General features: G+C 34.5%; 1 long non-coding RNA gene across 1 annotated transcript in view; it reads left to right on the top strand.

Annotated features, from left to right (window-relative positions):
- The window catches only part of LOC135491707 (uncharacterized), a 30,691-nt gene extending 9,158 nt beyond the window's left edge, over positions 1 to 21,533 (top strand). The window contains exons 2-4 of the long non-coding RNA XR_010447869.1: positions 2,142 to 2,224; positions 3,424 to 3,475; positions 21,368 to 21,533. This is a non-coding gene — a long non-coding RNA (uncharacterized LOC135491707). The remainder of the gene's footprint in view (positions 1 to 2,141; positions 2,225 to 3,423; positions 3,476 to 21,367) is intronic.
- The last annotated feature ends 3,134 nt before the right edge of the window (positions 21,534 to 24,667 follow it).

The raw sequence follows: 24,667 nt of genomic DNA, 5'->3' as shown, positions 1-24,667 counted from the left end.
CTCTGACCGTCTACTCGGTGAAGGAATTCCCTTTATGAAATTATGGTTGGCCCGGGGTGGTTAACATGATTAATCCAGATTCTGTCCTTTCTAATATATATGCAGATTTGCACCTGCAGGCATTTCCAAGTTTCGTGAATAATTCTGATTAAAAGCCAATATAAAATTGAAATCTCATTAAAGCCAATAATTAATAGAATCGTATAAAATGCTCGGTTTATTGCCCGCAAGCTCTATATCGGTTTTGGAAGTCAATTGAGTGTCTAGTCAAGTCTTGATCAGATGAGTTTCTGTTATACATGTATAGTCTTGTTTAAAAAAGTAAAAATACACCAATATACAAGAATATCTCCCAAATCACAAGGGCTCCGCGTTGCATGTTTTTACCAGTTATCGATATATATGTTGGTCATAGAACAACGCTATTTGGATAAGTTTTGGAAACAAGGAACATGGGTAAAATATAAAATTTGAAGATGATTTTTTTCCTTTTTTGAATCACGAAATGTCTTCTGCTGATTCATATTATTTGATATTTATTTAGCAACTTAACCCAATATATCTCAAATACACAATGTAAGCCAGTTTCCATTTCTTTTTCTGTAAAATTTTGTGTCTGAATATCTCTGAATTCCTAAGCCCATAAATTACTTCTTAAATGGCCCCTCTCCTAATTAATGACCTCCATTCAATGTAGATTTAGGCCTTCATAAATCAATTGGCATGCACCTCGAAGAATAATAAGTTCTCCAACACGAATTCATTTCTGTGGTGTGTCACCTTTCTCTTACCTGTACTTTAGTATCATTGTCTGTTTCGACACCAGCTTAATACGTTGGAATTCAGAAAAGGCGCCAGTATGATATATTCAATTGGTCAATTTATTCAGTTTATGATGCTGAAGCCTACTATAAATAAGTCAACAGCCCTTGTTATAGTCCAAGACCAAAGGGGACCTTGTCAATAGTATGGTTTATCAGTCTAAAACTGATGAGGTGGGGAAATTTAGAAAGAAAATACAACAAACTGAAGAAAAATTTTAATATCTTTTAAATTTTGGGATTGCGATGCTGCAAGAAATTTTGAAATCGGATGATTTCCAAAAATTAGAAAAATTTCATTTACGAATATATGATTCGTTTTCCATTTCCTCTTTTCAAAAATTTATCGAAAAGATATGTTCTATGACCAACATATTTATATATACATGAAATGCGTAGCCATTGTGGTTTGGGTGATATTCATGTGTATTTGGCGTCTTTTTACTTTTAAAGACTGTACAGACACTCGTATTCTATTGCCTGGCCTACAATGTAAAAGAAAAGTCTGTAGTGTCATCGGCTTGTCAGTTTTTGCAAAAGTTGCTTTAGAATATGTCTTTCTTTATAATAACCATCTTCATTTGTCGGCGTTTTCCTCTTAGGCCGCGACTTGATAGAGTTCATGTTTTCACATGTAACGTGTCGCTGTCCACTTTTCATGTGTAACATCATCGAAGAACGAACAAGTCATTTCCAAAGAGCGGGCGACGTACTACTCACAATGTCCCCGTTCACCCTCACATCGGTCTATCAAGCCTAAGTCAGTTAACATGGGACAAGTGAAAAATGAACAGTGACAACTTGAACTCTACACTATTAGACAACATTCATGGTCAGTTCTGCTTGTTCTGCTTTATTACCCGACACTGACGGCGCATACGTCCTCTATATAGTCCGAAAGGTCCGCTATTCCGAGACTCGTTAGTTCGAAAATTACACTACAAAATTCATTTTGAAGAAGATCGCACTATAGTCCGATTGCCCGCTAGTCTAAATCAGGGAAAATACCAAATAATGCAAATGGAAAAATACACCGTTATTTGAAAGAAATATGATATTTTCTGGTGACTCTGATGATTATTCTGTGGTAGGAAAGCTGGCTTAGCGTAATATAATCCCTAACATTGAGGGTTACACGTTTTCCGATTGTTTTTTTTTTCATTTTCGGACTGGCGGGCCTTTTTTCCAAATTTGCGGGCTTTCGGACAAGCGGGTCTTCGTACTAGCGGCCTGTAACCCATGACATATCTCGATTCCTTCACAAATATTTAATAAACTGTGTCTCATTTTGTTTTACTTCTGATGGCACCTTCCTTTTAGAGTTAGCGGATCTAAGTTCACTGAAATGAAGACGTCCTGTGTGTTTCTTGTTGGGCTGCTCGTGTTGGGCCTTGCACTGGCTGGTGAGTCTATTTTTCAACGAGGACCAGTGTTTATTGATGGAAGTGGAATAGTCGCCTTAGTTAAGGCCAATGCACTCGTTAAAATTTGAAAATTGCCAATTTCTTAATCAATACGTACAAAATATGAATTTCAATATCGTCGTTTGGCAAAACTAGAACGCTATCTTATTATTTTTATTATTAAAAAACATTTTTATAGCGCTTAACGTTGTTAAAACTTCTAAGCGCTTTACAATTTATAATAAAACATAACATTAATACATGATAGAATAAAAGTCATTACTAATGAAAACTTGCAAAGGATTCAAAAGAATTTCTTAAAAATATGAGTTTTTAGCGCAGTTTTAAAACGACCCATTGTACTCTGGCCACGAACACTATTTGGAAGCTCATTCCATAGCTTTGGTCCCGCCACTGCAAATGCAGAGGAGCCTATCACCCGGTTTGTGCGGACTTCCTTACACAGACCCATTGTACTTGACCGCAGGGAGCGTGAGGGTTTGTAAAATTCTAAGCAGTCTGCGAGATATTTTGGTGCGTAATCATGTAGACATTTGTAGACCATTAGATTAACCTTGTACTCGAGCCTTGCTTTCAAAGGAAGCCAGTGGAGTGCGCACAGAACCGGAGTGATATGATCCCCTCTGGACACCCTAGTGACGAGACGAGCTGCCGAGTTTTGAACCAGTTGAAGCTCACGCACATTGGCCTCAGAGATGTTATATAGCAGACTATTTGAGTAGTCCAACCGCGAGACAACTAAGGTCCGCACTGCACTTGTTGCTGCTGATTTACTGAGCAAAGATCTTATCTTGCTTATACGATAGAGATGGAAATTTGCCGCACGGCATACATTGTTAACATGCGTTTTCATGGACATTTCTCTGAATGAAATTAGACATCTTGAATGAAATTAGAATTTTGCTCACTCGCCATATAATGAAGCAGTGCAAATCTACTAACATAGACATAAAATGTACCAAATAAAAATTCATTTATCCTTAAAATTCAAATCCTGCGCAGAATGCATAAAATACCCTGTTTTATTGTCCGATCACATGGAGGGGGGGGGGGGGCAGATTACTCTAAATTATCACCAAAAATGTGTTTATGACCTGTCATTTTGCCCCCGACTTCCTAGAGCCTGGAACGAAAGGATACCTACTGGGTCATGAACAATGTTTTATCTCATATTTTAGATCTGGGCCAGAATGAAGCAGTTGTGGATGCTGAAGCAGACAGGGAGAAACGGTAGGACTTGATAAAACAGTGGCCATACCCGGCTGTACATGGTGGTCGAGAAAAAAACGCAACCCGATACTTCAACTTCCACTACCAGGGGGTTAAAACTATTAAAACCAGTGGATAGAGAATCTTTTTAGAAAAAGATTGATACCAAGATCGAATGATTCTGTTCAGCAGTTTTTGTTTTACAGGCGTTTTTGTGACGCAAGGTTGGAGTCCCTTGGTCAGGTGCAATGTAAGAAAACAGAACGCTTCTGTTGTAGGTTACAAACATCTCGGTGGTGTGCTGAGGCCTGGCAACGCTAACACGACCTTTACTCGGTTGCAAATTGTCACTAGGAACCTTGTTGACATCATCTCATGTCAATATATTACCTGGCATTTAATCCACCTATTTACTATTAAAAGTTGAATTTACCGACACAGTTCGATTTTTCCTATGAGCGAATGAAGCCTGTCTGTGCTTCACAAAATAGGATCTAAAAGAAAAACTACTGAACCAAATCGGTCGATCTTGGTATCATTTCTCACCTCGAAAGATTCCCCATCCACTGACGTCAATGGTTTTAACCCCCAGGGCCCGGTTGTTCAAAAGTGCAAAAGTCACGTTATCCCTAACGGTTACGTTAAGTATCCTCAAGGAGGTTATCTCTTTCAGTTAAACCCATTAACATTTTCACGTTAAGACTTAACGACTCCGTTAAAGCTAACATTGTTTTGAACAACTCGGCCCTGGTAGTGGAAGTATTTGGTGCGTTTTTCTGGACCTACCTGTATACCCTATCTCCGGACCTAACACCAGATAATTCCACCCCAGATCCCGTCAATTAATATTCACCATGACTTACAATTAGGACCTGCTTATTTATTTATGGTTGTTTGATGCATGAAATAAGACGTAAGACGGCACTGACCAGCCTCGGCCTGGACATCGACTTCTGCTATTTGACTAGGTATGACTGACAGGCCTTGCTCTATAAATAGGCTTTTGCTAGGGTCATGAATATTTACCATTAAGGTGGGCCTATTGTATTTTCTTTGCTGGTGATATACATGTAGTTCCGGCGATAGAGATACAGGAAGAACATTTCACACCATTTGTCATTTAGGGGAATCGTGCACATTTTGATGCCTGCCGCCGTACAGCCAATATGAAGACGTAACCATGTGGTATTGCCTCGGAAATACCCTGCATGAGAAAGAGTATTCAATGAGCTCTTTAGTAGTGTAATAATGGGCATTCTAACCCAAAGTCAAATCCCAGTCAAAATCTCCAAGTCAAATCCCAGTCAACACGTTTCAAAACTTATCTCAGTCAAATCCTAGTCTAAATAGTTTCCAGTCATTTCTCAGTCAAGTCACAAAATCGTCCAAATCGTCCAAATCGTCCAAATTTATAAAAATTTAAAAAAATTACTAAATTTACAAAAATTACAAAAATGACAAAAATGACAAAAATGACAAAATTTAAAAAAATTAAAAAAATTACAAAAATTAAAAAAATTAAAAAATTACAAAAATTACAAAAATTACAAAAATTACAAAAATTACAAAAATGACAAAAATGACAAAACGTCTACTTAACATAAATTATTTTCTTGTAAATAAAATGAACTTTCCGTCAAATGAAGAACTTGAATCAAGAGTCACAGAGTCAACAGATTATCTAAAATTTAAAGATCTTCCAGTGAACAAATGGTACAAAATCAACTCATTCAGAAGTATAAGCACAAAAATAGGAGAATCAACACTTCTTGAACTTGAAGACTCAGAATCTAAAGAATTGACAGTGTGGGCGACGAGTGTCATCAAACAAAAGATAAATCTTGATCACAATTATATAAGATTCACAGGTATGAAAGAAACCAAACAGGGTAAAAAGTTTTATGGATTTAATCTCTTGGAATAATGACAAAACCTATATCTAAAGAAAATAAAAACATCATAAAATGGATTCCCTTGTTAGAGAATGTACAAAGTGTTTCCAAGAGAAATTATTGGACGATTTTGAAAAAGTGGAAAAATGTAAATATGGTAGAAGATATAGATGTAAACCATGTTCATACAATTATAGAACAAACTATAAAACAGACAAAAGATCAACAGATGAATCTTTTAAAATATCATGTAATTTAACTGGGAGGTTGTCTGGGTGTATTAAAAATAAACAACGAAAATCTTATCTTGAAAAATATCTTGACTGTTCCCTTGATGTCTTTTACAAATGGTTTGAGTTTCAATTTGATGAAAATATGACATGGGAAAACTATGGTGATTATTGGTATATTGATCACATTTTACCTAAGTCACACTTTGATCATTTGAATGAAGAAGAACTTACACTTTGTTGGAACTGGAGAAATTTACGTCCTATTACGAAGGAGGAAAACATGACAAAGGGAAAGAAAATTGATTACGAACTATACTATCAAAATGTATCCTTAGCAGCAGAATTTTTAGAAGATGTAATTTTATAAGCTTAAAAGCTTACTCGCTATGCTCGTAAGCTTATAAATTTACTCACCCCACACTACTTTTGTCTGACTCGCTTTACAGCCCAAACTGATTATCTCAGATGAAAGTCATGTCATTTCGGATTCTAGGATGAGTTCAAATTCACTTGCAGAAATAGTGCCATTATCCATGAATCTGGAAAGTAAATTATTGACACTCCGTAAGCATGTTTTTTTCTTAATTAAAATATCTAAATGTTTTTTCTCCTTTTTCCTTAATTTAGGAACTACAATTTTTCCAACCAATCCTAGGAGTGTACAGATAGCAGAAATTGGAATACTGATGACATTTCCAATCACTGTCGCAGCTCCAATTGATGCGACTGTGACACTGGTAATATACATATCAATTTCACAACCGTGTAAGATTTGACTAGCTTTTTTATAATTTTTATTTAATTTTTTTCTTTTTTCAATATTAAGCTCTAATTCAGTAATTTTTTCTTTAATTTTTTCAAGTCTAAATTGTTCAGCATCAACACCATCTATATCATCCATTTATTCTAATCGTAAATCAATTGAAACTGGAGTTAAAAATTCAATGGGGTCATCATTCTGATCCTTGACCTGTAGTTCAATACTAGTATGATCGTGCTTTGCGATCTTTACTTTTTGAAGGGAGGTATATTCATGTATATCTCCATAATATTTACCCTTGGGAACAAATGAAGTAACAAGATCACTGCGCTTTCCATTCACTAAATTTTTATGTGTATCAACAATACTGCAAGAAATTCTATACTCATGATAGGGTAGGAGTTTACAAGGTTTATTACCAGTAATTTCTGATCTTATAAAGGTATTGTCTTCAAAAGTCATTCCAAATATTTCACCTAGTTCTTTATGGAGAACTACAGCAAATGGTGGCTCGACTTTAATTTTAATTTTACCTTCACTGGGTAAATAAGTTAACTCAAATTTATCAGCATGTCCTTTTTCACTCAACGCTTCCTGTACTGCTTTATTGTAGGTAACTGGCGTATAAAATCCGTTGGGAATAGTGATCAAGTCTTGATTTGTATAGGCCCCATCAACAACAGTCGCAAATCGTAAATAGTGATTATGTAATTCCCTTGAAAAATTATAGTAAGTCATAGGAATAATAGCCTTTTCAACCTGTACTGTTTCATATGACTGAATACTAGCTGGAAGTAGAATCCTTAATACATCATGAAATCTAACGTTCATTTATTTTAGAAGAAATTTTATGTGCTTTTTGTTTAATGCTTCCTATATTGGTTGATAATACTTGAACAATGACAAGAATAGTGACTGCGACCATAATAATCAAATGCTCTGCTAAAAATCCTACAACACCAGCAGCTGCTTTTAAGATAGTGGACACAATGGAACCTAAAATTCCAGGCAAAGCTACTAAAGCTTTTTTACCTAAAGAAAGCAGCCAATTTTTAAATTTGATCAAACCTTGCGTAATTTTACTAGGAGGTTTGCTAGGTCCTATAGGTTTACTAGGTCTATCAGGTCTTCCAGGTCCTATAGGTTTACTAGGTCCTGACTTAGAAGGTTTACTTGGTTTAAATACTGCAGCCAAAGTTCCACCAATGGCAGAGATAGCTATCAGCACAGCAGTCACAATGCTTCCAAGTTTAAAACCTTTGAGCTTGAATAATGCTTCAAGTCTTTCTCCTAAGGATTTAGTAACATCATTTGCAGCTTTTCTATAGCCTTCAGCTACTTGTTCAAAATAAGGTCTTGACTTTTCTTTGAGTAAATCTAATTCATCAGCTTCTGCTTCATCAATCTCTCTTAAATTTTGTTCTTCTTCATCAATCAAAGGTTGCATTTCAATATCGTCACTTTGTCTCAATGTGGTTAATTTATTCATTATTCTCTTACGTGTCAGCCTAAATTTTTCTTTAATAGCTTTATACTTACGTCTGATGTAGTCAATAGCATCATCTAATTTAGAATTATTTGTTTTCATAGGTTTGCCCGTTTCATCAAAAATATGTGTTTGAATATTGATGAGATCTATCTCAGGATCAAATTCAATAAAGTTTGTTTCACCCGTGTCAATATTTGTGACCTGTACTCTCGCTTGTTCATTTGTGTCAATAATTTCAGGTTCCAGAGGAATTGGTGAATTTACGTTATCCAATGCACTAGATCCTGCTCCATCTTCGTAGGTCAATTGTCTTCTAGCTGTTTTTTCTCCAACATTTTCAAGTATTGGAGTTTCTTTCACAGTATCTTTTTCAAAAAATCTCATGAATTCTGCTTTCCCCTTCCCATTTATAGAGCTAACAGCATAAGGCTCACCATTATTTTGCGATACTTTAAGTCTACTCCCGTCTAATGATTTAAAAAATACAACATGGTTTTCATCAATTGTCAGTCTGTTACGCACATCACTCATAAGTTTTTTAAATCTTAATTTATTTTTTTTCATATAGTCTTTTAAAAATCTTTCTTTTACATCAATCATGATCTCTTTGTCCATTAAACTAATACTTGGACGTCGTGGAACATCTCCAGTCAATTCATCCATAAGATTACCATTATCCGCTCGTTGTTGATCTAAAGCATCTTCCGCATCCACCAATTCGGACCTTTCACCTTCTTCAACGAAGTCATCCATTTATTTTAAATAAATTTTGACAAAACAGCTGATCCAATAACACTTCCTGCAATATAGGCTTGTTCATAATTTTTCTGACTCTGACTAGGTTTATAATAGTGGGTTAAATTTGGCTTAGGATGGATGCTATCATAATAGCGGATAGAATCTTTCATGTCTAACATGTCTGATTGTGCTTGATGTTTTTTTCTGGCGTTGTTCTGCAAGGAAATCAAGATGTTTAATTCTATTGTGAGACCAAGTTGCTGATTCCTTTTGTAATTTTTCGCTTGCTAAATCGTGTCTTTTACGCTCTTCTGCAGCATTCTGCGCATCAAATGCATGGAACATGGCATTACCTCCAACGAAAGCAGTCGCATTAGCTACTGCTCCAAAAATTGTTGTTAAAATCATGCCTGCCATTTATTTTATAAAAATTTTCTTCTTGTTCAATATGTGACTGTGCCATTTTTGGCAAGGGTTAGCAAATTGCTAGACCTGTTTAATTAGTGATGTTCTTTGGCAAACCTTGCTTTTCCAGATATCCTTTTGTAATAATAGCAAGTGACACTGCACCAGTTAGCTTCAATGCTTCCATCAAGTCAGGTTTACTAGGATCTCCAATATTTGACTTTAATAGCTTTTTAGCAGCCATTCCATAGCCAACAACAAGTGCTGCTAAAACTGCAGAATGGTAAATTGTATTTCCAATATTTTTCGTGTCGATCATTGTGCTCATTTCTTTATAGTAAAATTTTTTAAAAAATTTATAAAATCAGATTGTCAGATTTTTGTTTAGGTTTGAGTTTTTTATTTAATTTTTCAATAGGTGACTCCTTTTTGGAATAGAACCAAACAAAACCTGCTAAAGTGATTCCACTTATCAATATTAAAGGATAGTAGTTTGTAGACAAATAATAACTTTGCTTAATGTCATCATCTGTTTTAACTTTTTTCTTTCCTTTATTCAACTGACCTAATTTTTTACCCCATTCAACTCTTTTATGATTCTTTGGCTTTTCTGTTGTTGTAATTTCAGTTGTTGTGTTATCTTTTTCTCCGTCCATATCTGTTTATTTTATGAAAAAATATTAACGACTATCAAAGTCATTATTAGCGACTATTAAAGTCATTATTAGCGACTATTAAAGTCATTATTAGCGACTATTAAAGTCATTATTAGCGACTATTAAAGTCATTATTAGCGACTATTAAAGTCATTATTAGCGACTATTAAAGTCATTATTAGCGACTATTAAAGTCATTATTAGCGACTATTAAAGTCTGATGATTTATGACTAGGTTTTTCCGTGGTGTTGTATAATAAAAATTATGTCTTCATAAATGAAGACAGATGTTAGATTTGACAACCTTGAAGAAATATATGAAAAAGTTGTTGAAGCATTAGAAAATGACGCAAGATGTTTTACACAATATCAATATGAAATGTCACTTGTTTCATACACTCGTTATTATTTGCGAGAGCAGCTTAAAATAGCTGGAAAATATGTAAATTTATATTGTAATCATTGGATTTGTCAAGATTGTTATTCAACAGATTGTACTATACTAGAGATTGAAGTCGTTTGTAATAATTGTGGAACTATAGACAATGCTTTTGATCCATACTCTCGTAAATGTACACCAGATTTGTGGACAAATTCTATTCAAAGTAAACGTATTTGTGGATCACACTATGGCATGGAAAAAACTCATAAGTATGTTATGTCTAAATTTTCAAAATTTAAAGAACAATATAAAGACGAACTATTGTTCAAGAGAGTGGACTATAATTCAATTGCCAAGGATGTGAAAAGGTTAGAAGACCTGTTTGAAAAGAATAAGGATAAACTAAACAGAAATTCCTTCTTTTTTGATAAACATATATTACAAAAATTAAATGAACACTACCTTTTAGCACCAGCAAGTATTAGCGCAGCGACGAGAAAAAAATTAAAAAAATTGGACGCAAAAGCGGCTGCATCAGCGAGTGTATTAACATCTTCTTTAGAAAAGGTGTATGAAGATTTTAAAAAATTAAATTGGCCATAATCTTAGATTTTATAAAGTCCTCACTGACTCTATAAAATTTAGGAATCCTCGCATGTGTCCTCTGCTTCACGCGTCATTGCAGTTTCAGCCGTATTGACTACAATTGTACCTGCAGCTAAAAGTGTTGGGTTCATATATTGACCCAGTTGTTTTTTTATTTCATGGTTTACTATGATATTGTCATTTAATTTTTCATGTAATTTTTTTTGGTCTAAATTTGGAAATACCATTTTTACTGCTTGAGTATATCCAAATAATAAATTAGATACTAAATCATCAGCAATCTGAGTATTATATTTGATGTTATACTCATTATGTAATTTTTCAATATTTTTTTGTGAAGCTTTTTTTATCGTAGCCTCAGATGATTTTATTCCTAGTTTATTTAGTAATCCTGATTGATAGTGTGAAAGTAATTCACTTCGCATGTCACACTCGTTTTGTTCTTCTTCAACAATAGTTTCCATTTATTTATGATAAAAAATAATCAAAAGGCATCTTTCTGCGCAGTATAAGCTTCTTTCCTGCATCAATCTGCACAAGAACTGTGTCTTTTTCGCTTTGTGGAATACATCGATTTTCTTTGAAGATTTGATCCATAGATAATTGATCATTCATTGTATGAATCACCATGTGTTTACAATTTTCTCTAAAATCTTTTACAACTGCATTATATTTTTGAGTCAAAAGCCAAACAGAAATTCCATAATGTCTTCCTGAGAAAGCTAGTTCAGTCAATTTTGTACACTTATTCTTTGATTCCCACAAATTAGCACAATCATCAATGATAAATAATGTTTGGTGATCTTGACTTTTTAAATTTTCAATCGCATCTTCTAAGCATATATTTAAATCTGTAATTACTAATTTTGGAGGATAAATGTGTATATTTTTATCTTGTGTAATCCATGCTCTATCTTGGTAAGTTTTATTCATGTCAATCGTAGGACAAAATATCACAATGTCATCAAATTTTTTACGAAATTCTTTTTCAAGTAAATCTAGTATAAAGTAGGTCTTGCCACAGTCAGTCATTCCAACAATTAACATATTGAAAGGTGGATCACAGTAAAATTCACTCGTCATACCTGTTTATTTTTTACATTTTGAAGAAGCAAAAGAATTTAAGATGTCTTCAAAAGAAATTACCTTTGAAGAATATACTCGGTTGTTAAATTTGACAACTGACACATGCTAAATATTTTTGTGGTTAGTGTACAATGCCCTTTACTCGTTTATTCTCAAGCCCTACTAATCCATCAGCTACAATATAGACAAGCAGGTCATATTCTGTTTCAGTACTTCTGGTAAGTTCAAGTTGTAAACCATGTTTAATATTGCTCATGGCAGTTCCAGATCCATGCAAATAGTTGTCCTCTGTACTTCTCAGATCAATCCACAGAGCATATTTATGATTTTCGTAGAATTTTTCGACATCCATCATGCAGTCTTCAGTTTGCTTAAGATCTTCTGACATATAAAGTCGTTTTACTTCATCAAATTGATTATAGGCTTTCATTCCTGACTTGTATATACAGTGAGAAATTCCTTCTGAAGTAATGGTCACATTAGTGATGTCTGGATTTTGAAAACTTGTATTTTCGGCATCATACTCAGCGTAATTTTTCTGGAAAAATATCAGAATACCCTTTGTAGAAGCGCGATTGACATCTACATTGATATTCATGCGTTTATTCTTTCCAATTGAATCTGTCCTCAAAAGATGTACGTCTTCATATCTAAATCTAGTATCAGCATAAATTGCTTCGATTTCCTCACTAAGTTCTGTGGAAAAGACTGTTTCATACTCAAGTTGAATATCTTTCACAGCATACGTTTTTGACGTTGCAGTTCCTGTCACAACATATTTTGCATCATTGAATTTGATGTTATATTCAATGGATTCTAAAATAGCTGATGGGTAAAAAGGTAGATGATCATCAAATATTTCTGACTCAATAGGAATACAATATCTGTCACCAAATGCTGTTTTAATAGCATCTTTTCGTTGCTCCTTGTCAATACCTTGCTGAACACGATTTTTCCTCTGCTTGTCTGTCAACCAAAAATCCTTGAACGTATTATAGATGTAAGATTTGTCCACTTCACTCATTGTTTTTCCACCCAATTTAGTAGTAATTCTTTCTACAATATTTCGACCTACATTGGATACAAATCCAGCTGCTGCAGCATTGGCTGCATTACTTGCTTTTGATGAGGTAGAAAGTTTAAATGTAAGTTTCAAACTTTTAGGAACAATCACTTGTCCTTTTTCAAGCTGAGGAATTTTCACATAAAGTGTTTCTCCAGGATTCACAGAATTAGGATTGTGAGTAATGACTTCATAATTTCTTTTAGCTTTTAGCCCCTTGGCTATTTTGTTTGATCTATAAGGATCAAGATATTTACCAAATGATGTGTCCATTTATTTATAGTAAAATTTAAAAAAAAAAAAAAATCAATGTGCCAAAAATGGCACATTCACATATTGAACAAGAATAAAATTATTCCATCAAATTTATCAATGTGCCAAAAATGGCACATTGGATTATTTCCTATTTTAATTAAAATAAATGGTCAATATGTGTGGGATTAAATACTTTTACCCAGCAGCTATTGAGAAACTAAAAGAGGACATTCAAAAAATAAAAAACAGTCAGTTGGATGCTGGTGTTATAACAGCGAGTAAAGTCAATACTAAAGTGGATCAACTTGAGATATCAGTGAATGACAGTTTCACCAAATTAGAAAGATGGTGGACTATCGTTGGAACTTATTTAGACTATATGTTCACCCGTAGAAGACGGAAAAATGTACCCAAGGAGCTGAAAGAACTTCCTTCGTTGCAAATTGAGTAACATGTTTATAATATGATTTTACATTATAAATATCTTACTTCTTTCTCAACCGTGAGTCAATAATATTTTCTTTATCAAGTCCTTCTTTGTGTTTAATTGTTGACTCAATTTTAGCTTCTTTATCTGCTTTCTCAACCTCAGAAGAATCCGACTCAAAATATTTTTTAATTTTTTGTAAGTCATCAAGTCTAACTCTTACTGCGCTATTTAAGATAGCATGAACACCTTCAATATTTTTGATAGTGTAAGTTCTATTGCTCCAAATCTGTTTGTAACCTTTTGTAAATATAGGTCTCTTCAATTTTTTTCTAACTAATTCTCCAATGTTAAACTTATGTACAACGGGCATAGATTTGTCTGCATTTAATTCAACTAATTCAGTAGCATGAAGGTTAGCTTCATTTGGACTATAGTCTAAAATGCCAGAATGAGGTCTTTCATTGTATGCACTAATGTAATCTTGCAAATGATCAACCCATTTGACTGTATTTTTCTCTGTGAAATCTTTGAAGACCATTTCTTTAATAGTTCTAGATAGTCTATCAATTAAGCCTAATGCATGATGATCACCAATATCCACTGTTCCATGTCTAATGTTTAATTCTTTGAATAAATCTTGTAGTGGTTTGTTTAAAAATTCATTACCTGAATCTGTAATAATAAGTGTAATACTTCCAGTATCATTATAAATTTTTTCAAAGCCATTTTTCACTTCAAACTTAGTTTTATTTTTTAATGCTTCAGCATAAGCTTTTCTTGTAAATGTATCAATAGCAAGTAAAATCCATTTGTACCCTTTATTTTGCCTTGAGTAATTACTCATGTCCAACAAATCCATGAACCAAAGAGCATTTTCACGATAAGCTATAATGTGACCTTGGATTTTATTGGACTGCTTTTTGTGAAGCTGATAGCTTTTCTGAGATTTTACAAATTGATCAATGTCATCAAATTTTATACTAGGATCCTTCTTTTTCATAATTTTATAAAATTTTAAAGCAGAAGGATATTTGTAACTTGCATATGCTTCTTGCACATTCACGCCGTTCATGGTGTGTTTATTTTAAAGAATAGTTTGAACTAAAAGACCTACAATAATTAATCCCATTGTAAAAGGTAAATGTGACTCTGACTCTATTTGACTCTCACGTCGCTTGTCTACTACTATTTCAGGTTTCTCTAAAATACTCGCCACTCGCTCCGCTCGTGAAAGTACGCTCGTAGAAGTAGGTTCTAAAGGTGTCACCTGTCGCTTTTTTCTGACATTGATATGTGAATTGATGCCAAAAGTTGTATTTTCTGTAGCGGTTAACAGAGAGTTATTATACCCTTCAATTATACCAATATGTAATCGCATATGACTTGGAACAAGTTGTAATCCTAAGCCTACAGCAAAATCTAATCGTGAACCTGCTTTTTCTAAAGCGTATGCAAGCGCTTGTTTTGAGTGAATGAGTACGCTCGCTGACTGAAATGTTTTGATGGAATCGACTAACGTTTGACCTTGAATAGAATCTTCCACTAAAATTCCAAATTGCTTTTGCGTGTCCAATGAATCAAGAATATCCTGTCGAATCATGGTTTGTGAACCTAGAATACAATAAACATAAGTTCGAATGGATTCATTGATTCTACTCATGCCCGCTTTAGTCAATCCTTGACTGTCTAAGGTGATAAAATTTGTCCAATCGTCTGAGTAAATGAACGATAAATTATCAATATAAAGTCTATGATGGTCTGCATAGACATATCCTTTTTTATCTGCATTAAATGGAAACTTACTAGGATCATTCAAATAATAGTTACCATTGTCCATGACAATGTCTAGCGCTTGTATTTTCCCTTTGTGAAAATAGTTGAAGTCAACAGAGCCAAATTCAAGTTTCAAATTTTCATAGGCTTGTTTATTGTAAGGATTTTTTGATGGATTAAAGTCAGGATTTCCTGGTAATGGAATTTTTAGCTGATGTAATATCTTTCTGATGGTAAAATAGACATGGAATCTAAAAATACTTTGTACTAAAGGATCAGCATGATTAATATGATTATGCCAGCTTACACCTGAACCTGATGAAGCACAGTATAGTGCAAATTTAAATTGGTTTTTCCAGTTATCCATGCTTGCATTTTTTAAATAATCTTGTACTTGTGCATAAGTTGAAAAATTTCGTGGAATCACCTTATTAGGAAAAATATCAATTGTATTGAATTCAAAACTTAGATATGGTGTTACATGAATTTTTTGATGAATGAAAGGATTCTTGGTTAAAGAATTATTCTTGTAAGTGACAGGATAGTTTACATTAGCATTATATTTTAAATAGTTTGGAAAGTCCATTTATTTTTATTTTTATTTCTATATTTTTATTTTTATTTATTTTTTTAATCAGGGCTACCAATTTGGTAGCCCTGTTGCCATTAACAGGGTTAGCATTTTGCTAAGCCTTGTTTCATTTATTTATTGCCAAATCAAGGTCTAGCAAACTGCTAGACCTGTTTATTTTTTAAATCCAAGAGATTTAGTTGAGATTCCATCTTCCAATATTGTACGTTTATCATCATTCGCATTCAACGCTACTTTGGACACTTGCTCAGTGTAAATTTGATGATTTCTTGACCTAAAGACATTCATCCTTTTTTCAATTGGAATTTTTTCCAAGAGCACAGACTTGTAATCTTCAATAGTGATTTCATTTTTGACAACTTGCTTCTTGACACCTTTGCATTTCTTAATCTCTTCATCTTTATCAGTTGTATAACTGTATAGTTTTGATCTGAGTGCGATGAATTCAGTGATGACATTACCAGCTTCTTCGTCTTTAAATTTTCCAATTACTTTCTTGTTCGTTTCATCAAACAATGGAGTGTCTTTTGGAAAATTTGAAAAGTCAAATAATTCAGCATCTTGTTTCATATCCTTATAAATATCAGGTGTTTCTATATGATAGACTAATGAGTCAGTATCAGTGTACAACAGTTGTGCTTTGTCTGAGTACTCGCTACGGTCGCAGGAGTACTTTTTCATCATATGATTATAATGGAAATCATACATGTGTATTTTTGAGAGGTCTAGAATCGCTTGACCCATAAATATTGGTTTATTGAGACAAACTTCTGCTTTTTTCGATTCTACCATTACTAGATCTTCGCCAAAAATTTTGTGACTTCTATAGTTGTTCGAATTGACTAATTTTCGAAGCTGATTGACATTTGTAGCCAATTTTATATTTTTCCTATCTCTGACTGATTCCATTGTCTTTCCAAAGCATGAATTGTTCATCAATTTGAAGAAGTCCTTTTCAAAGTAATTTTTCGCTTTTGCTCGTTGACTTGTGTTTAAGTCAATGTACTCTTTCAAAAAGTATGATTCTGTATAAGAAATTCCTCTATGAATCTTAGTCAATTTTAAACCTTGTCTCAAATAGAACTTCAAGGCTTTATGATGCACAATATAATTTTTCTTGTCCCTAAGATTAGGAATAAGCTTGTTATTCAAATGCTCAGGGGCAAGAGGATAGGCATTGTGCAAGTCATGTAAACCTATAGGATGATCTAAGTCAACTTCTAAAGTGCATGGAATGCTTTGCCAATTTCTTAATTGTGAGCTGGACATCCATTTAAAATTAGAATGAGGTAATTTTTCACTCATCGATAATCCATACAAATTATTCGCATCAAGATAAGAAATATAACTTGTAGGTTGACCCTTGTCAAAATCTTTCTAATAGGGATTATTTGCTTTTGCATATATATGACTTGCTTGACAGATTCCTCCTCTAATGCCACATTCAAAGAAGTTGTACTTGTCCACATCTGTTAAAAGTTCAATTTTAACATCAGTCTTTTTCAACATGGCTTGCCAAGACAATCTTGAGGCCGAATAAGCCCAGACTGGATCTAAATTATAAATGTCCATGCATGTCTGTCTGAAATTTTCCATAATATCAGCTAGTAGAAGAACATCAGTCCTCAAATAAATTTCATGATAATCTCTGAATGTTTTGCATCCAAATTTTTCCCATACATTCTTTGCATGGGAATAGTCTTCAACTGAAATTTTTGTAGCATTAAATTTTGAGTCAAATGCTTCAATGGGAGGTAATTCAGTCTGTTCAAATTTTTCGTGTGAGTCAACCCATTCATAAGGATATATTCCTTTTCTAGTTAGAAGATCAAATTGTTCACCTTTGTAAAATTTTGACAGATTCTTTTTCTCTGTGTTAGGTAAATTATTTGCAAGATTTGCTAGAGATGACTGCATGAGTCTATATGAGTCAAGAAATCTGATCGATAGAGTCTTATGCTCGTCAACCTGTAACTCTTTACTGAATGAAATATAGTTTTCACTATTTTTCGCGATGACATTCAGTCTACCTTTTATTTTTTTCACAAACAGATGAGCATCATAGCCTGAAAGATTATGAAAATACACAGGTATGAAGTTTGGAGCTTGTAATTTTAGGTTACAATTATTACAGGCTGCTCCTCTGTATTTTCCATTAAAATGGTTGTGATCACGAACTTTATAATTTTTTTCTGTAAATTCCTTGTCACAGAGATAACATTTTTCAGCTGTCTTGTGCTTAACCTGTTGTACTTGTGTTAAGGCTAACATAGCTTTAGGTTTGGTGAAATGATTGTCATGAATGTTATAGACACCTTTTTCAATCTCTTCACAGAATCTTTCTCCTATATCTTCATTAGGATCGTTAACGCTATATTCTACTAAGAAATTTTTAGTCTTGATTTGATCCTTGTCAAAACAAGTATAGAAGCTGAATGAGTTAGGAATATGTTCTTGAATTTGAACAGTTTTTTCACCTAATTGTTTGTCGATAGTCTTCAAAGATGATTCAAAGTCAGCGACGATAAAGACAGGATGTTTTTGTTCCATTTTTTTCTGATTGAATTCCAGGATTTTTTCATGATCCTTAGGCATGCTAACTCTGACACATTCAAACTGCTTACAGTTCTCAAAATGTTGTCTATGTCTTCTTTCACATTCCTCTTTCGTTGGTGCTGAAGTAATTTTCATACATCTGAAACATACTTTGATCTGTCCATGATGTTTAGAATGTGAGGAAGAAAACAGCCTAGAAAAGTTCTTGATCCAAGCATAGTGATAATTTGCATTATCTTTGACATTTTCAACCTTTTCACCTTCTGAAAAATCGTTCTCATCTTTGTAGTGTAGAAGATTAATATACTTGTCTTCTGCTAGAATTCTCTCAGATATTCTAACTGGGGAAATTGGGTAAACTGTAGTTTCATTTCCAAAGAACACTTTCTGTGTAGGAATAAATGTAAATACATTGACTGCTAAGTCAGGATTATTCTTCTCAAATTTCTTAATATCCTTGATTTTGACAGGATATTCTAAATCTTTAAACATGTAATCAAATTCAGATTTGTTGTAATTTGAAACACGTTCTTGATGTTTATCTAGAATTAATAATGCAGCTTCAACTGAGTATCTGAAGCATTTTTGATCAGAATTTTGTACATTAATCACTGCTCTTTTCTTCTGAATCTTGTCTGGTAAAGGAATATAAGAAGATCCTGAAAGTGGAGTGTAATTTACAGTATGTAACTCAATCTTGATTACTTCTAAAAATTTCCAACCAGAACCTTCCTGAACTAAATTTTCCAGTTCATTAAGGAAGTCTTCGATGAGAGTGTCATAATTAAGTTCTTGACCTACATAAAGGATGTGTCTAGAACGAAGTTGAAACTCTTTAACTTCGTTCTTCCTTTGCATTAGAATGGTCAGGATAATAATAAATTTTAATCCTTCTATATTTTCCTCATTAATTTTATCTTGCAAAACTGACTTAATTTTATTGAGATATGCTTCAATGTCAATATGAGGCAAACCTTCCATTTGGAAATGATTAACATATCCTCTTAAAGCGGAGTTGAATGTTTTGAATGTTTTTAACTCTGAATGTTTTTCAATCAACTCCTGGATGAATTTTTTTGTCATGGAACTTTTAACATTAATGTTAAGCTCCTTCGCTTGTTTAAAAAGATCTGATTTTAATAGTCTTTTTACTGGTTCTTTGGTCAAGAGTTCTTTCAATTTCTCAATATTGAGATTCTGAAAATTTTTATGGCCAAGATCCTTGACTTTTTCTAAAAGAGGTTTTCTAATAGAAATTTTCGCTTTCACAGGTTTAGCTTTAATGTCAACCAAATTTTCCTGTGAAATTTTTTCTTCAATGATATTTTCTAGCTGTCCTTTTTTGAATTTTCTATGATTTATACCTGGTCTTTGAGCTAGAACTCTTTTTTCGATTTGTGACAAGTCAGAAACTGGCTTGTCAATTTTCACTTCAACATCAATGAAACTGTTTGGAATGTGTTGAAGTTTTTCTAATAACTTTTCTCTTGATAAAGATCCATAATTCTTTACCTTGTTTCTGTAGGCGAGAACTTTAAGTTCATCAGTAGAAAGTATCTCAGCTGGAACATTTTTATTCATGTTCGATGACATTTCTTTATTTATAAAAAAGTTTTTATTATTCGTTGACATCTCTTTATTTATGAAAAAGTTTTCTATTAGATATAAGCATGGGGGGAATCCCCCTTTTTTTAGTTTCGGTTTCAATAAGTCATTTTATAATCAAGTTTTTGATTATAAGATTCCAAATAGAGATGACGCCAACAAATATAAATAAAAACTATATCAACAGACGAGATTAAAGTACTAGCCTTTAGAAATAAGGTAAAGAGATATGGATCTCTTTGAAGTGAAATTTAAAATTCTAGTTAATCCTCACTTGAGCGAAAATCTAGAACTTAGGGGTCACCACAACCCATGAGAATTTGTGAAAATCATCATGGATGAGGCTTCATTTATTATAGGAAAAGTTTTTGTAAAAGTCGAAAATAGAATAAAGTCTAAGCTGAAACAGTTTTGTTCATTTTATGATGTTTTTATTTTCTTTAGATATAGGTTTTGTCATTATTCCAAGATATTAAATCCATAAAACTTTTTACCCTGTTTGGTTTCTTTCATACCTGTGAATCTTATATAATTGTGATCAAGATTTATCTTTTGTTTGATGACACTCGTCGCCCACACTGTCAATTCTTTAGATTCTGAGTCTTCAAGTTCAAGAAGTGTTGATTCTCCTATTTTTGTGCTTATACTTCTGAATGAGTTGATTTTGTACCATTTGTTCACTGGAAGATCTTTAAATTTTAGATAATCTGTTGACTCTGTGACTCTTGATTCAAGTTCTTCATTTGACGGAAAGTTCATTTTATTTACAAGAAAATAATTTATGTTAAGTAGACGTTTTGTCATTTTTGTAATTTTTGTAATTTTTTTAATTTTTTTAAATTTTGTCATTTTTGTCATTTTTGTCATTTTTGTAATTTTTGTAAATTTAGTTATCTTTTTAAATTTTTATAAATTTGGACGATTTGGACGATTTGGACGATTTTGTGACTTGACTGAGAAATGACTGGAAACTATTTAGACTAGGATTTGACTGAGATAAGTTTTGAAACGTGTTGACTGGGATTTGACTTGGAGATTTTGACTGGGATTTGACTTTGGGTTAGAATGCCCATTATTACACTACTCTCTTTTCATTGAGTGTATAGCCCCGGTACGCTTGTACACAGTGTTAAACCGCCAAGTCTAGTTATAACAGTAGAGTAATGACGAGGTCATTGTAGCCCGTTGGAAAATATAGACAGCCTAGAGCCGGAAGTGTGAAAGATTCAACGAAAAATATACATATTCATGAAGTCCTTTTAAACATTTGGCTCAGTTGTGACATTTAGGCCAATTTACCAATACAGCAGCGGCGATAATGTCAAATTATGAATAGCTTCGGGCACTCGGATCAGTGGTGATAATTATAAAGTTTTGTTTGTTTTTCAGCAGATGCTCCTCAATTCTGCATAGCCCATGTCCGTGCTGCTCGCCGTTGATATGCAAGGTAGTTCTTGTCAGCCCAAGGCATTGGAGACCACAGTGCGAAGACCGTTGATTTTGTCTCGGACGTATTCATTCAGATTTGAAACACCAATACAATGGAAATAAAATTATAAAACATTACTAGCTTTTTCTCGATCATTCATCCTTCGCTATACCGCATCCTCACATACCGAGGTCAGTTGTATCAGAGTCTTATTGAAAGGCTCTCGTTTCATATGCTCCTCCCCTCGCACATCTTCCATTCCACAATTTGAAAGTTCCGAGTGAACGGTCCTGGTACTCAGGATGTCGCATTGACCTGCAAAACGTTACACAACACCAAAGCTGAGCATGACATCTTGAGACCACGCCAGGAGAGGAAAAGAAAGAGAATCAAATTCTACCAGCATTTATACTTTTATGTCCAAATGGTTCGCCATCAGGGGCCGGGCTGGTAGAAAGCTGCGACCTTACTCCGACTTTGCACAACTTTTGGGTTTGTTCCATCTTCGACGAGGATTTAATCAGAGGAGCCCTGCGCACACGACGAATTTGTCGCTGAACACCCGATGCGACTTGAATGCCCCTGTCACACCTTTGGGAATATCATGATTTTTTATCCACCCCTTTATCGAGACTATAACTCCCTTCATCATTCTAGATGAGAGCGATTCAGTCTCAAACTCTCTGTTGACAGTAAGCGAGGAAGAAGGTCTGGATGTGAAGTTGTTTTTTAACATGAACATATTCCGGGATAACTTTATCAACTTTGTCATATTCTTCTATACTTCGTTGATGATTTCACAAAGTGACCAGTCTGCAATTTTTCTAAAATTGAGAGAACATCGCCATCTGAGTAGCCCTATTTACTTACACACCAATTAACATGGTGACATTCAAAGCCCTATCAATTCTATAACTCTTTACATGCATTTCGTGCCATCATACTCATATGTATAAATGCACAGAGTCATTTAAACTATACGGAATCTTTGAGTTAAGTTTTCTCAAAATGAAAGCTTTGTTCATTGGTCACCTCGTGAAATCATCGACGACATTTCTTCAAACTAACTCTGGTTGACGGTCAACATCAAAGCCCCTGTGCCCTGCCACCGTACGACTCCAGATAATACATTGTAAAGTGCAGAAAAGCTATGTTATGTGACCTAAGGGATCGCCTAGGTTCAGTGGACAGAGACAGAATATCACTGGGAAGTAGCTCGTAGCTAGACCATCAAGATGTAGCTAATGTAGCGTATACTGTCATGTAGTGTAGTAGGCAATTTAGTCCAATACACGTTGTCCTTGCCAATTCAGGCCTATCGACTCCTATCCGAACTGTTTCGTGGGGGTCGAAGCTATCAAGATTGCCCTGATGTCCCTTTGATAAGACTGTAGAACAATGGGGACTTAGGCCATGGTGCAAGCGGGCTTTGTCAGAAGACAAAAGGCAATGTATTGAGCTCGGTATGGGTTCCATTAATTGTGAGATAATCTATAAGGGACACGCTATAGATTTAATGAATGACTGCGCCAGCTTTGGCAGTTATCGGAATTACCGTTGTAAACGTTAATCATCGATGAAAATTGGTACATGTGCATGATTCTAAAATACGATTTCACGGCGTCGAGCGAAGTAGGCCTAGGTGCCCACTGCTGCTGAGGTCATCATTTAAGCTGTCTGCATCACTACTATAATGGACGTAGAGCTGAAATAGTTTGTCACACATCTCCTCCGTCAGTTCAGATCGGATGACCTCGAAACTTTTCCTGAAAGTCGTGGTTAATATGAAGATGGTCCTCGCCTGGTTAAATGGGTAAACTTTGCAGCGATCTCGGAGAAATAGCATTTTTTGTTCTTTCTATATATGGGCATACTCATTAGCATGAGGGGCCTTTTCAGCAGGTCTGATTTGCATATGGGGCCATCTATTAAATCAAAAGTGTGTGATTATACAAAAATAAGCCGGGAAAGTATTGGGGCCACTATATGTTTAAAGCATTCATCCATTTCCGCAAGTTTCCCCCTTTATTTTGGTCGTACTCTTTCACCTTACGTTGTTAATCGCTCTTAATATTTCTAAGTACCGTATGGGAATTCATCACGTGATACACGTCACATAATAACAAAACTGCCGAACCAAGCACTGGGCGCAAAGTAGCGCATAGCTCCCTATATGAATACCCGGGGCAAATATAAAATATAATACAAAATCCCAATTAACATTTCTTTACTGCAATAAAAACAGGCTAACCACTGCAGATTAACAAGTAAGTGAGTGTTCCGGAACGAGTGGAGTCCGTGCGGAGGGTGTCGAAAAAACCCTAGGCGAACTACTTCCTCCGTCTGGTGCTGCCACCCACTATGCTCGCGGCATTTGTTGTACTAAGTTCGTAACACGCCAACTCTTCACCATTCGCGAAATATGTCGTCAAAATAAGTCGAGACCACTTTGAAGAGTGGTGGAGTTTTATTTTTCCGGTCGTTTTGGCCAAAACGCGTATAGTGTAAGTAATTTGGAGGAAAATCATCCTCCAAATCATCATGTTCGATTTGAAAACACTTGGGTCGGCGCGGAGTGCTCCACATCACACATCGACCTATTTTACGCATATCAAAATCAAGACAACATCCAACCCCCAGACATATAATTTCATTTTACCCAAATTGCCCCGACCCCACAGTAAGCCAACACCCTAAAACAACCCGCGCCACGGGTATTATGCTAGTAAGAGTAAACGAAGGCCAGACTTGAATTATGAATTACATATACTTGCCAAATACAGAAAGAAGTGTGTTGCGTTGTTGCACATACACACCACAAACTCTATGTCATACGAAAGCGCCCTTGCGCCTAAGGTTATGACGTCATCAATGCAGCATTAGGCCTGTGTACACTAGCAACATTTTTACAACATTTCTCCAACATTCCTTGTTGCAACGCCGTGTTGGTAAAATGTTGCCAAGTGTGTACAGAGAAAATAATGTTGTAAAAAATGTTGGAGAATTGTTGGAAATTTGTTGCAAAAAGAATTGTCTGGTCAATTTGTTGTTGCAAGTTTTTGGTCGTGTTGTAAAAATGGTGCACAGATCAAAACCAGTTTTCCAACATTCTTACAACATCTAATTGATCATGTGATCTACCTGAAGTCATGTGACCAGCCCTAGATGGACAAAATGGAGCAGGTATAGATTCCCTTAATTGGGTGTCTTGCTTTGCAATAAGTGGTGAAACCTTTGCAAGGAGTTCCTCAAATGCCCCCTCA

The sequence above is a fragment of the Lineus longissimus genome, chromosome 7 (genome assembly GCF_910592395.1).
Source record: "Lineus longissimus chromosome 7, tnLinLong1.2, whole genome shotgun sequence".
Lineage (NCBI taxonomy): Eukaryota > Metazoa > Nemertea > Pilidiophora > Heteronemertea > Lineidae > Lineus > Lineus longissimus.
This window is presented reverse-complemented; position numbering and strand designations above follow the sequence as displayed.